Raw genomic sequence first — 12532 nt, 5'->3', positions numbered from 1 at the left:
AGGTGGCAATGCAGGGGAATACTCAAGTGTCCTGGTGCAGTCTGTGAAGGAGAGATCCTACCATCTGTTCATTCCATTTACTTGAAGCTCTAGGGAGCAAGAAAGGATATTGTCCACAATCTGTAGTATTTTGCAGAGAGAAACTTCCAGGAATGGCCACTAGGTGGAGCTCTCTCATCAGGAAACAAAAGTGTAAGGCAGACAGTTATAGTGTATAGGCATAAGGAATATGGTCCCATCTTAGTGCCAATAATAAGCGGCAGGCAGAAAATCAATTGAAGTTTTGACCAATTTCATGTCTGGTGCATCTCCTCTCATGTCTCAGGGAAGGTGTGTGCCAGATAGGAGCTGGGCGAGGTGTGGAAGGTGGACGAGGAAGGGCCTCTGCTTCCATTAGGCCCATGTAACTACGATTTCTTGTCATTCCAAAAGCGCAGTAGCTATGTACATCATAGCTCCCAACTGTCCCTGATTTGGAGGGACTGTCCCTGATTTGGAGCAATGTCCCTCTGTCCCTCATTCCACCTCATTTGTCCCTCATATTGGTCGGATCTATATAGTTGTATATAAAATGCACTTTTTATCTTTCAAAAAGTGTTTCCCAATGCTAAACCTTTCATCCAATCTCTAAATTGCTGCATTTGTACATTTTAAAAGCCAATATAAAAGGAATAGTAGTGGTAAAAAAAAGTCCTTGTGGATTTAATTAACCTTTCTTTTTTGGTTAATTCTCCTTTAAGGGGGTGTGGCAGGGGGAGTGTCCTATGCCTACATACATTTGTTAGTAGGTGTCCCTCATTCCCATCTTAAAATGTTGGGAGGTATGCATACATTCTTTCATTGTGGGGGATGGTAAGCTTGAAGGGAAAGCCCCATCTATAACGTATATGTGCAGAAGCCAACACAGTAGTGACCTCCTTCATTTTACGCCATCTGTCCAGAGTTGCTGGGGAGATGTCTGGATAAATTTGTATGGGTATACCATCCAAGGAGATAGTGTGAGAGTTGCGGGCTGCTCTGAGGATCTCCGCTTTTATCAGAAATGAATGGTAACCTGCAATATTGTCAGGACAGGTGTCAGTACCTGGGTCACCTGCTGGTGGCACTGTAGTTCCCAAAGTCAAAGGGCGTAGATCCGGTGGTCACCCAGCTGCAATCTTATGCCAGTAATTAGGCTGCCCCTGGCTGACTGCACCTGGCTCAGTGCTTCAGTGATTCCTGTGAGCCGTGTCCCTACCCGATTCTTCTGATCCTGAGCTATGTTCATGTACCTGATCTTGCGCCTTGTTCCTGGGACCTGCTCCCTGCTTCCTGGCTTTGTCCTGACCTTGCCCTGCTCATATGTGCTCCCTTTATTTGTACATAGTTTGTTAGGTTATTATTTGGGTTTCTGCACTGTCACGTTTATTTTGTCACTTTCCATTGCTTATGGTTTACTGGTGTTATTGTTGAAAGAGTGATATTCATCTTAATAAATTTAATTTAACCATATTCAACCTGGTTCCAGACAGTACTCAGCCAGTGGTGTGGGAAGCTCTCATAGCGTCCAAAGGCTTAGTCGTTTTGAGGGTCAGAGCTCTTTGGCTCTGAAGAAGAGGGCTTGACCCTCAAAATGTGTAAGCCTTTGGATGCTACAAGAGTTTCCCATACCACTGGCTGATTACTGCGGATCCGGAGGTTGTCTCATCTGCATCCTTTTATATGGCCAAACTTGTCATGCATTTATAAGTAGATTACTTTTCACATTTCAAAAAAAAATTGTTATGTTGGTAATGCATTAGGTCGGTGCACCCTCTCTTTTCTTGTTATCTCTTGAAAAGCTACAGGCTGCACTTGACTTTTTTAGCTAAGCTACGGATGTCGCTGCACTGCACTGTGTTTTTTTTTTTTAACCCTGAAAACAACTCTACTGAGGGCAAAAGACATAAAATACTGTACCATTCACCCTATATTGGTCTGAATACTGTAAGTATATTACAATCAGCATTCTTTGAGGTAAACATGTTTTCCCCATGTCCATGTGACATCAGAATAATGATCCTTATAAAAGCTCGCCCCTAGCCCATAGTGGATTTCTAACCTCAGAACAGGAAAAGATTTTGCAATTTTCAATTAGGAAGGCAGTACATCACTTATGGTATATGAATAATATTTTCTTGCATGGCGTTCAGAAAGGCTTTTCTTTATTTGGACTTGTGGACAACACTAAGGTGTTTCTAGGCAACTGATGATTGTCTACTGATTGTGCACAGATTGAAAAAAGATGATATGTGTTTATACAGTAGGGGATATCCCATAGCCAACTAAAATTTTGGAATGAGTTTTTTTTTATTTCATCTGATTGCTCTTGTTGACCTAAAACAAGTTTGTTTTCAGTAGTGTCTTTTTGGTACATTAGTGTCCAACTAAAACCAACATACATGTTTATGATTTGATCATTCATATTAAGTTACTGCAATGTAATTCTTGTGTTTTAGGAGTGCAGGTGAAACCCTCTAGGTTCAAACATTTTATTACATCTGAAATTGGAGGAGAAAGTCTATGATAGAGAGTATGACTTTTCTAGCATGGCAGATTTAACACATTATAAGGCACTTCTGATTGTATCCAAAAATCACAAAAGAAAAATGGAGTGCCACAATGGAGTGAATTTCAGCTATAAATTTATGCATATAATATATTCCCAATTGATTTCAGGGCCTTCTGAATGCCCACTTCATCAGGGTTTTAATGGTTGATGGAGAGGTCATTGGGATGGTATTAATAAACCCTGGAAACCAGTGGTAGAATTAACTTATTCTATAATTTTTCGTACATATACAAAATTGTAAAATGACTTGATAGGATAATGATTTCAAAGAAACTAAAACTCTAATTGGTTTAGAACCCTTCTTTGTTCTTTCCTTCCTTATTTTAAAAGTTACACCATACAAAGTATGTATGAGGCAGCGCGGTGGCTAAGTGGTTAGGCCTTTTGCCTATCAGCACTAATGTTGTTGGTTGACTCCCAACCACGGCACTGCCTGCCTGGAGTTTGCATGTTCCCCCTGTGCATGCGTGGGTTTCCTCTGGGTAGATTAACTGGCTCCTCTCTAAAAATGGCCCTAATATGTGCATGTATAAATGAGAGCTAGGGACCTTAGATTGCAAGTTCCTTGAGAGCAGGGACTGTCGTGAATGAATAATATATATACAGTATGTAAAATGCTGCATAAATTGACGGTGCTATATAACTGCCTGTAATAAATAAAAGTAAGTCTAAAGCCATATAGATACCAGCCTATATGCCAGACAGTGTAAAACTAATATTTTTTAATTCTATTTAAAGCATCCAGAAAAAGTGTGCTCCCTTCCCTAAGATAGTCTACAGGTGCCATTTATGTTATGTTAAAATGGTTTATACATTATACCCCAAATTATACATTTTCTCACACTGTAGAAAATATGATTTTTAACTGCTTCCCGACCAGCCGCAACATTTGTGCAGCGCCAATCAGCGATCACTCCACAGAGAGGCAGAACGGGGATCTGCCAGTGTAAACAATCAGATCCTGTTCTGTCAGGGGAGTAGAGTGAAATTGTCTGTTCCTAGTGATTAGGAACAGCGATCTCTCGCTACTTCTGTCAGTCCCCCCCCCCACAGTTAGAAAGCACCTACCAAGGAAACATTTAACCCCTAGATCACCCTCTAGTGTTAACCCCTTCCCTGCCAGTGTCAATTATACAGTAATCAGTGCATTTTTATAGCACTGATCGCTGTATAAATGTCAATGGTCCCAAAAAAGTGTCAAAAGTGTCCGATCTGTCCACCGCAATGTCGCAGTCCTGCTAAATCGCAGATCACTGCCATTGCTAGTAAAAAAAAAATAATCATAAAAATGCCATAAACTATCCTCTATTTTGTAGACGCGATAACTTTTGCGCAAACCAATCAATATACGCTAAATGGAATTTTTTTTTACCAAAAATATGTAGAAGAGTACATATTGGCCTAAACTGAGGAAGAAATTTTTTTTTTTTTTTTTGAATTGTCGCTCTTTTTTTGTTTATAGCACAAACAATAAAAACCGCAGAGCTGATCAAATACCACCACCAAAAGAAAGCTCTATTTGTGGGAAAAAAGGACAACTTTGTTTGGGTACAACGTCGCATGACTGTGCAATTGTTAATTAAAGTGACGCAGTGCCGTATGGCAAAAAATGGCCTGGTCAGGAAGTGGGTAAATCCTTCCGGGGCTGAAGTGGTTAAACTTAAACTGTGAACAAATACTGAAATACATGGTTGAAATAGATACATGACAACTGTTTTACTGTCCTAATGATTTGTATCTCTGTCTATCCAGTCCTTTTTAAAAAGCTCTGTCACACCACACAGCCTTATCCGGAGGGGCAGGAAACTTGATTTTTCTTTGTTGCAGTTAATTAACTACAGAAGAGAAAAAATAAATCAAATTTCCTACTGTTTCAGACAAGCTGTGTAGTGGAACTGCTTAAAATGCAGGGCTGGATGGACAGAGATACAGGTTACAGGCCTCGTACTTCCCCCAGACTGGACAGTGAAAGGAGAATCAGCAGACTGATGAGCTCATCTTTCTATTGCTATGCTCTTTCCTCCCACCAGCATGCTTCCTTGTTAGCACATTAGCACTGCAGCACAACTGACTGGCCCCTTGTGCTGGTTTACCCTCTCACATTCTGTGCTTATCTGTACAGGGACAACATAGGCAGATACCAAGTCAAATTCAGGAACTTCCACTCTTTGCTTTAAAAAATAAACATAACTGTATATTAATGAATAGTTGAATACAGATCTGTGGTAATGTCTGTCTTTTAGATCTGTCTATAGTTTAGCTTTAACTTATCCCTATGAAAAAAGGATTTGGTCTTAGATTGTAAGCTCTAAGGAGCAGGGCCCCTCTGATTCTTATACCCCGTACACACGATTGGGATTTTGGTCGGAAAAAGATATGATGGCTTTTCCGACGGGATTGCATACACACGGTCACACAAAAGTTCGCTGAACTTTTGACCGTCAAGAACACGGTGACGTACAACACTATGACGAGCTGAGAAAATGAAGTTCAATGCTTCCGAGGATGCGTTGAATTGTTTCCGAGCATGCGTAGGAATTTTGCGCGTCGGAATTGCTGCAGACGATCGCATTTTCAGATAGGAACTTTTTCCATCCGAAAAATTGAGAACATGCCCTCAATCTTTTGCTGGCTGGAATTCGGGCAGCAAAAGTCCGATGGAGCATACACACGGTCGCATTTTGCGACCAAAAGCTCTCATCGGTCTTTTGCTGGACGAATTTCCGATCGTGTGTACGCGGCATTACTGTATTAAAGTGCATTGTATTTGTACCCTTAAGTTGTAAATCGCTACGTAAACTGTTGGCACTATATAAATCCTGTATATTAATAATAATAATTAATTTGGTTTACTATACGGCAGTATATTAAATACACAAGAGCATTTTAAATGGCATTGCATACTGATAAAAAAATCAAGTATAAGAACACAAACATAAAACATTTCTTTGCATGGAACAACCTACACACCACAATTGATAACCAATTAAATTACAAACTGATAAAAGTCAAGTGTAAAAACATAAACATTAAACATTAGTGCAGGAAACAACAACAACAACAACAACCACCCACACACTACAAATGTAAACTGATTAGGACAGCGGGAAGCTGCACATAGTGTGTATGAAGGGTGCTTACAAGAACTACTACAGACGGCATACATTTAAAAACTTGTTACAGACCATTTGTCGAGTGACTGGCTTGATTAAATCTTCATGTTCTTGGCATGTAGAGTATGGAAGTGACAGTTACTTCATTTATAATAAAATAATCAAAAAGACAAATCCAGTAACATTAAAATGGCAAGCTATGTTTCTTTGTGTCTGTTACAAAGCTTTTGCTGCTTAGAAACACTCCACCCTCTAAACAAACATTCATACTGTGCCTTTCATGACTGTCACTTGCAGGCAAAGGAAAGTAAAAAGAACGTCATTCTTAAGTGATTGATCACAATAGATGAAACAGAGCCTTAACATTCCGTATATACAGTGCAAGAACACACATTTCACTTGTACACTGGCTGTTTAAAGCAGTATTAAATCCAAAAGCAAACATTTATTATTTTGCAGATCACCAATTCTTAGATGTGATAAGTGCATTACTTTCCTTTTTTAGGCTTTCTTTCCTCTATTTTCATCTGGTGATCCAGCCAGCAAGTCTGTTGTTTTTCATAACACAAACTCTCCAGCAGAATGTATCAGTTTACATGGATGAGACAAAGCACTTACACTGGCACGGGTGATTAAAATGATCAGCTTTTATTTATTCATGTAAAACCTTTATCCCAAAGAAAAAAAACAAAAACAAAAAAAAAATGTTCCTGTAACTGAATATAAAGTGTGAGCTGGAGTATTACAATTAACACTCCCCTCTCCCCTAGACCGACAATGCTGCTGTCTGCTGCGCCTTCTCTGCTCATTCCTTTGGAGTTGTGTCTCACTAATACAAGAGGTGAGTTACGGGCCAGATCACCGGGTGAAAACAGAGGGAAAAAGACAAAGAAAAGAAAATGAATGCAGCCACCACATCTAATGATTGGCTTCTCAGCCTTTTGGCTAAGATCAAGTGTAGTATCTGTTCATATCAGTTTCCGGTGGAGGTGATGTGCTACTTATCCTGACCTTGGGGAAGGTTGGGGTGGTGGCTATGCAAATCCACTGGTGTGATGGTAACCTGGAAGGTTAGTATCGGTTAGAACCAAAACCGGCACGCTCAACGAACTGAGGGCCGGGAGTAGGTTCTAGAAAGCCGGAAGGGGTACTCCTGGTAGGGATGGGGCTGCACTGGTCTGGCCCGAAGGCCAGGCTCTGAAAGAAGCCAATGGTGTATGTGCCCCTGGAGTGGCAGTCCAGGGGTGCTGTAATTCTCGCTGTGAGTGAGGGTCACTTTGAGTTTTATTGGCACCAAGGTCACTGCACATCACACACTTTTTTCCTCACCTGCCTCTAGGGCCGAGCCTTTTGGCTAGGATCAGAGGAATTTTTTATTCCTGGCTGGAAAGCCGGCCATTTATTGCACAATGGCACCTATGCACTTTTTCCACTATCCTTCCCCCCCAATCTTATTTATGTTTGTCGTGTTAGTCACTTTTTTTGGTTGGTTACATTGTACACAATTAAAGTTTGATTAGTAGGGTGTAGGTACTTGGGCCTGCCCTGAAAGTCTTGCGAGGGGGGGGGAGCATGACCTTCTGGCTTAGTTCGCTCTCTTTCATGGGGAGCCCCACTTAGTAATTGGGTTGGTCTATTTCGGCAGACCTCCCAGAGAACGGGGTCCACCTGGTTTCACCCAGGTGGACCAGTGAAGTAACCCCTGTCTATACCCCAGTGTGTATATATATATATATATATATATATATATATATATACACACACACACACAATATTAATATTGTCAAAAGTATTGGGATACTTGCCTTTACACACATGAACATTAATGGCATCCCAGTCTAATGCCCCGTACACACAGTCGGATTTTCCGACGGAAAATGTGTGATAGGACCTTGTTGTCGGAAATTCCGACCGTGTGTAGGCTCCATCACACATTTTCCATCGGATTTTCCGACCCACAAAGTTTGAGAGCAGGGTATAAAATTTTCCGACAACAAAATCCGTTGTCGGAAATTCCGATCGTGTGTACACAAATCCGACGGACAAAGTGCCACGCATGCTCAGATTAAATAAAGGGATGAAAGCTATTGGCCACTGCCCCGTTTATAGTCCCGAAGTACTGTTTTATGTCACCGCGTTTAGAACGATAGGATTTTCTGACAACTTTGTGTGACCGTGTGTATGCAAGACAAGTTTGAGCCAACATCCGTCGGAAAAAATCCTAGGATTTTGTTGTCGGAATGTCCGAACAAAGTCCGACCGTGTGTACGGGGCATTAGTCTGTAGGGTTCAATATTGAGTTGGTCCACCCTTTGCAGCTATATTAGGTTGAGGTCAGGACTCAGGCGGCAGGCCAGATAAGTTTCTCCCTCCCAAACTCGCTCATCCACACTATAATGCATAGTATTGGCCACTCCTCCAAATAATATTTGATTCAACTTTGTGGGAACAGTTTGGAGATGTCCCTTCCTGTTCCAACATGACTGCGCACCAGTGCACAAAGCAAGGTCCATAAAGACATGAACGAGTTTGGAGTGGAGGAACTTGACTGGCTTGCACAGAGTCCTGACCTCAACCCAATAGCACACCTATTGGGTTGAGGACAGGTGATTTCAGGTCAGATAATATGTCTAGCTTGTGTCTCTTTTGTCCCCTCAGAGTGGGATGTCCACTCTGGATACTTTGACATAGAAAATAAGAGAAAAAAATTTGTGTTTTTATTTTAAATCTTATATTTTTTCTATTATTTTTATTTAATTTTTTTTTTCTCCTTCTCTTTTCTCCACTTTGGGCTCACACTATCTCCACAAGTGTAACTTGCAGGCATAAATGCAATGTATAATAATGTAATGTTCAACTTTCTAATTGTGTTTTTCATTATAGACGTTGCACCCATATGTTTGATATTGAGAGCCTGTGGATCCTGAAGATGAACTGGACTTATGTTAAACGAGTTGGTCCACTAGGCTTTACATTGTGTAATTTACAAACCTATAATATATACTTTTTTATTCAAAATTGTATATTTTATACACTAACGAAGATTTTGTAGCATTATATATATTTACTCTTTTGTGTATTATATGACACATCAAACATCCTCCTACTCCAGGGTTCTTGATTGGGTACATGGGATTCTCTTTTTCCCTTTTGGCTTTATTTTCACCAGGCGATCCAGCCAGTAACACACTTCTTGTCACTAGTATGTGAAGGAGTAATGGAGTCACTCTTGAACTGCAGCACTGTAAACTTCTACAGAGAGTTGTGTTAGATGCACCAGAAAATGTAAATGGACTTGACCAACAAATTAAAGCCCAACTCCAGGGAGAGTAAACATCCTCCCTTACAGTAGGGTTGCCCCTGCGCTGCAAGGGTTAAATGCTCATTTAGGTCTTGGTAAAGTAAAAGGCAGTATTACTTACCTGATCCTCCACTCCCACAGCAGTCAGCGCTCCCCTACACTTTGACATTTCTTGTGTCCTTGCATTAAATGCAGGGCTTAGGACCCAGCACTGGATTTAATGACGTCAGAGGACCTGTGCTCTCCGAAGCATAGGGGAGAAGAGGCTGCAGGAATGGGTTAGCGTTGAGGGAACCTGCTGGAGCAGAGGATCTGGTAAATAAAACTGACATTTTTGTTTTTATATATGTAAACAAGCATTTAACCCTTTTATTGCAGGGGCAGCCCCACCGCAAGGGAGCTTATTGCCTTCCCAACTCCAGCTAACAATTTTTAAGTCATTATAGCAACTTTTTTTTTTCTTTTGTGTTAAAAATGTATTACAAAGTAATAAAAGCTAATCATTGAAAAGCACCTATTAGTTTTAAATGGTCTGTCTCACCCCTCTAACTGCCACTTTTGCTGGACAGCTTGGTCTGATAAAAGAAGTAGAAAAAGAACAGACTTACTGACTGGATCACCAGGTGAAAGTAAAGGAAAAATCCTAAACAATGAAAACAAATGCAGACAACACATTTAAAGCAGGAATAAACACAAAACCAAATGTAATATATTGCAGCTTATCTACCATAAAATGGCTGCATTTGTTTACTTCTTTTTTTGGTTTTCTCCCCTCTGTTTTCACCTGGTGATCTGGTTAGTAACACACCTCCTGTTTTAGAGTCCCCCCACTCTGGATGAAGGAGCACCTTTGGACAGCAGCATTGTTAGTCTGGGGACAGGAGGGTGTTAGCTGGACTAGCAGATTTAGATACACTAACAAATTGAAGCCAAACTCCAGCTAACACTTTTTAAGCAGCAAGATTTTTTTTTTCTTTTGGTAAAAAAGGTTTTACATAAATAAATACAAGTTGATCATTGTAAATCCCTCTGTCAGTGTTAAATGATTTGTCTCAAACATCTAACTGCTACATCTGCACTAGGAAGAAAATGAATGCAGCCATCACATCTAAGATTTGGTAAGCTGCAATATAATAAAGGTTTGCTTTTGAGTATATTATTTTTTCTTTTGGGTTTAGATACACTTTAAATATATAGCATGGAACATTCAAGGCTGCTTTCATTCAGCATGTAGTTTTATCTACAAAAGATGTCTATTAGAAGGTTTTGTAGTTCACGTGTAATAAAGAACATTACATGTTCTGTAAAAAGTACATAACAGAAGTTGGTAAACATACAAACAAAATTACAGGGTGGAAACAGACAATAGAAGAGTGTAAAGCCCAATTTGGATCCCGAATACCAATATAGAGCTATATTCCAAGTGTTTGTGAACCTTTAAGGTTAGCCAAGGTTCTCATTGGCACAAAAAATGTATACTCCTATATAATGAAAGAGAGATGGTATGTGGAAACTTGAGTTACTAACACAAAGAAAACTAAATGGTAAGCAAAAGCTGCACTACAGAGCCCAATGTGGACTCTGACCCGTTTAACTAGAAGGAAAATTGTTCTATGGGATAAAGTGGGGAAAATAACTATTTGATCCCCTGCAGATTTTGTAAGTTTGCCCACTTATAAACAAATGAAGGGTCTATAATTTTTGTCATAGGTGTATTTTAAATGATAGAGACAGAATATCAACCAAAAATCCAGAAAAAACACATTATACAAATGTTATAAATTGAGTTGCAATTCAGTGAGTAAAATAAGCATTTGATCCCCAAGAAAAACACAATTTAGTACTTGGTGGAGAAACCCTTGTTGGCAAGCACAGAGGTAAGACATTTCTTGTAGTAGTGACCAGGTTTGCACACATCTCAGGAGGGATTTTGGTCCACTCTTTTTTACAGATCTTCTCTAAATCCATAAGGTTTACTGGCTGTACTTTGGCAACTCGAAGTTTCAGCTCCCTCCATACATTTTATATAAGATTAATGTTTGGAGACTGACTGGGCCACTCCATGACCTTAATGTGCTTCTTCTTAAGCCACTCCTTTGTTGCCTTGGCGGTATATTTTGGGTCATTGTCATGCTAAAAGACCCATCCACAACCCATCTTCAGTATTCTGAGGGAAGAAGGTTCTCAGCCAAGATTTTAAAATACATGGCCCCATCCATTGGCCCCTCAATGCTGCAAAGTCAGTCTGTACCTTTAGGAGAGAAACAGCCCCAAAGCATAATGTTTGCACCTCCACGCTTGACTGTAGAGATGGTGTTCCTAGGGTCAAGATTCAATCTGTGTATGGTTGGCCTTAGGAGGCTTATGTACTCCTTTACTGTTCACTGGGGTTAGTAGATTGGCCCCACATCCCTAGTAAACACGTCAAAGCATCCTTTAGTCCTATTGCCTATTCACCACTTAATGAACAGAAAAAGAACACCATTGCTAAATTCAACAACCTATTAAGCCACAGATGTTTCACACTGGGTCCATTCTTCTGGCTAAACTCGGGTGGGCAAAAAACAAAAGCAACACAGCTTTTCTACAGTCATACTTCCAAGTCTCTGGATTAGAAATGGAGGGAACCTAATCAGGAAACACAGTTTAAAGCACATCATCTTAAATCATTTGAGAATCCAATGAGTTGCACAGTTCAATTTTCTTCACCCATAGCTGAATTTCTACTTTTGAAATAAGGACATTTTAAAATGTTTCTGTTGGAATTGGTCTGTTAATTAGTCTAAATCATTTTTGCAATGAAAAACACAGAATTATACATTTTAGAATCCATGAATGTGCTGCTGTTCTGACTTTAGATTTTCTATTTTCTTCTCACTCTGGACATATTAAGGTTCTTTCATTTCACACCAATCTCAATTTTTGTTGCTAAGGAATAAATGGAAACAGCACTGATCTAGTGCCGTAAAAAGCTTAACCCAGAAATGCCGTGTTATTCAAGGGTAGCAAGACAGGTCACATCATCTCAGTTTAGCAAGTAAATTGCTGTGAAGGCACATCCAAATATTTCATGTATGTAATTGGATAAATATGAGTGCAGTCTACGAGCTCTTCAAGGTTTTTCCTTACATTTAGACAGATTTGATATGCTTTCAGTGATGGCTATGTTAGAATGACTGCATATTGATGCCATAAATGGGGATTTGTTATTAGTTTATATTTTTCCTATTTACCCATGTTTCATGTGTTTTTAAAAACATAATTGTTTTCTATTACATGATGGTCCATGGCAACAAAAGAGCAGGGCCATTTTAACAAAGAAACAACTAAAGCAGTTGTCCTAGGCTCATCCAGCCAAGGGACAGAATGTAGACTTTTAACCACTGGAAACTGTACTGGTGAGGCTAGAAAGTCATTTACATCTAAGCACCCCAATGTACTAGGTTCCTAAAAAGCCTTTTATGAAGAAGAACTCTTGTGCAAACACATACGTCTTTATGCTTCCTTATAGTAAGGCTGTTTTGAAGT

At 39.8% G+C, this 12532-nt stretch overlaps 1 protein-coding gene and 1 pseudogene across 4 annotated transcripts in view; one reads left to right on the top strand and one right to left on the bottom strand.

The window, feature by feature from the left end:
- The window catches only part of LOC141110788 (uncharacterized), a 117847-nt gene extending 111875 nt beyond the window's left edge, over positions 1 to 5972 (bottom strand). For all 4 annotated transcript variants that reach the window (XM_073602408.1, XM_073602407.1, XM_073602409.1 and 1 more), the window contains exon 1: positions 5776 to 5972. The gene's annotated coding sequence lies outside the window, so the exon portion shown is untranslated. The remainder of the gene's footprint in view (positions 1 to 5775) is intronic.
- Positions 5973 to 6628: 656 nt separating this feature from the next.
- LOC141111510 (U2 spliceosomal RNA) lies at positions 6629 to 6752 on the top strand (annotated as a pseudogene).
- The last annotated feature ends 5780 nt before the right edge of the window (positions 6753 to 12532 follow it).

Source organism: Aquarana catesbeiana, linkage group LG10 (genome assembly GCF_042186555.1).
Source record: "Aquarana catesbeiana isolate 2022-GZ linkage group LG10, ASM4218655v1, whole genome shotgun sequence".
NCBI lineage: Eukaryota > Metazoa > Chordata > Amphibia > Anura > Ranidae > Aquarana > Aquarana catesbeiana.
Note: the sequence above shows the minus strand (reverse complement) of the source record. Positions and strands in the feature narration are given on the sequence as shown.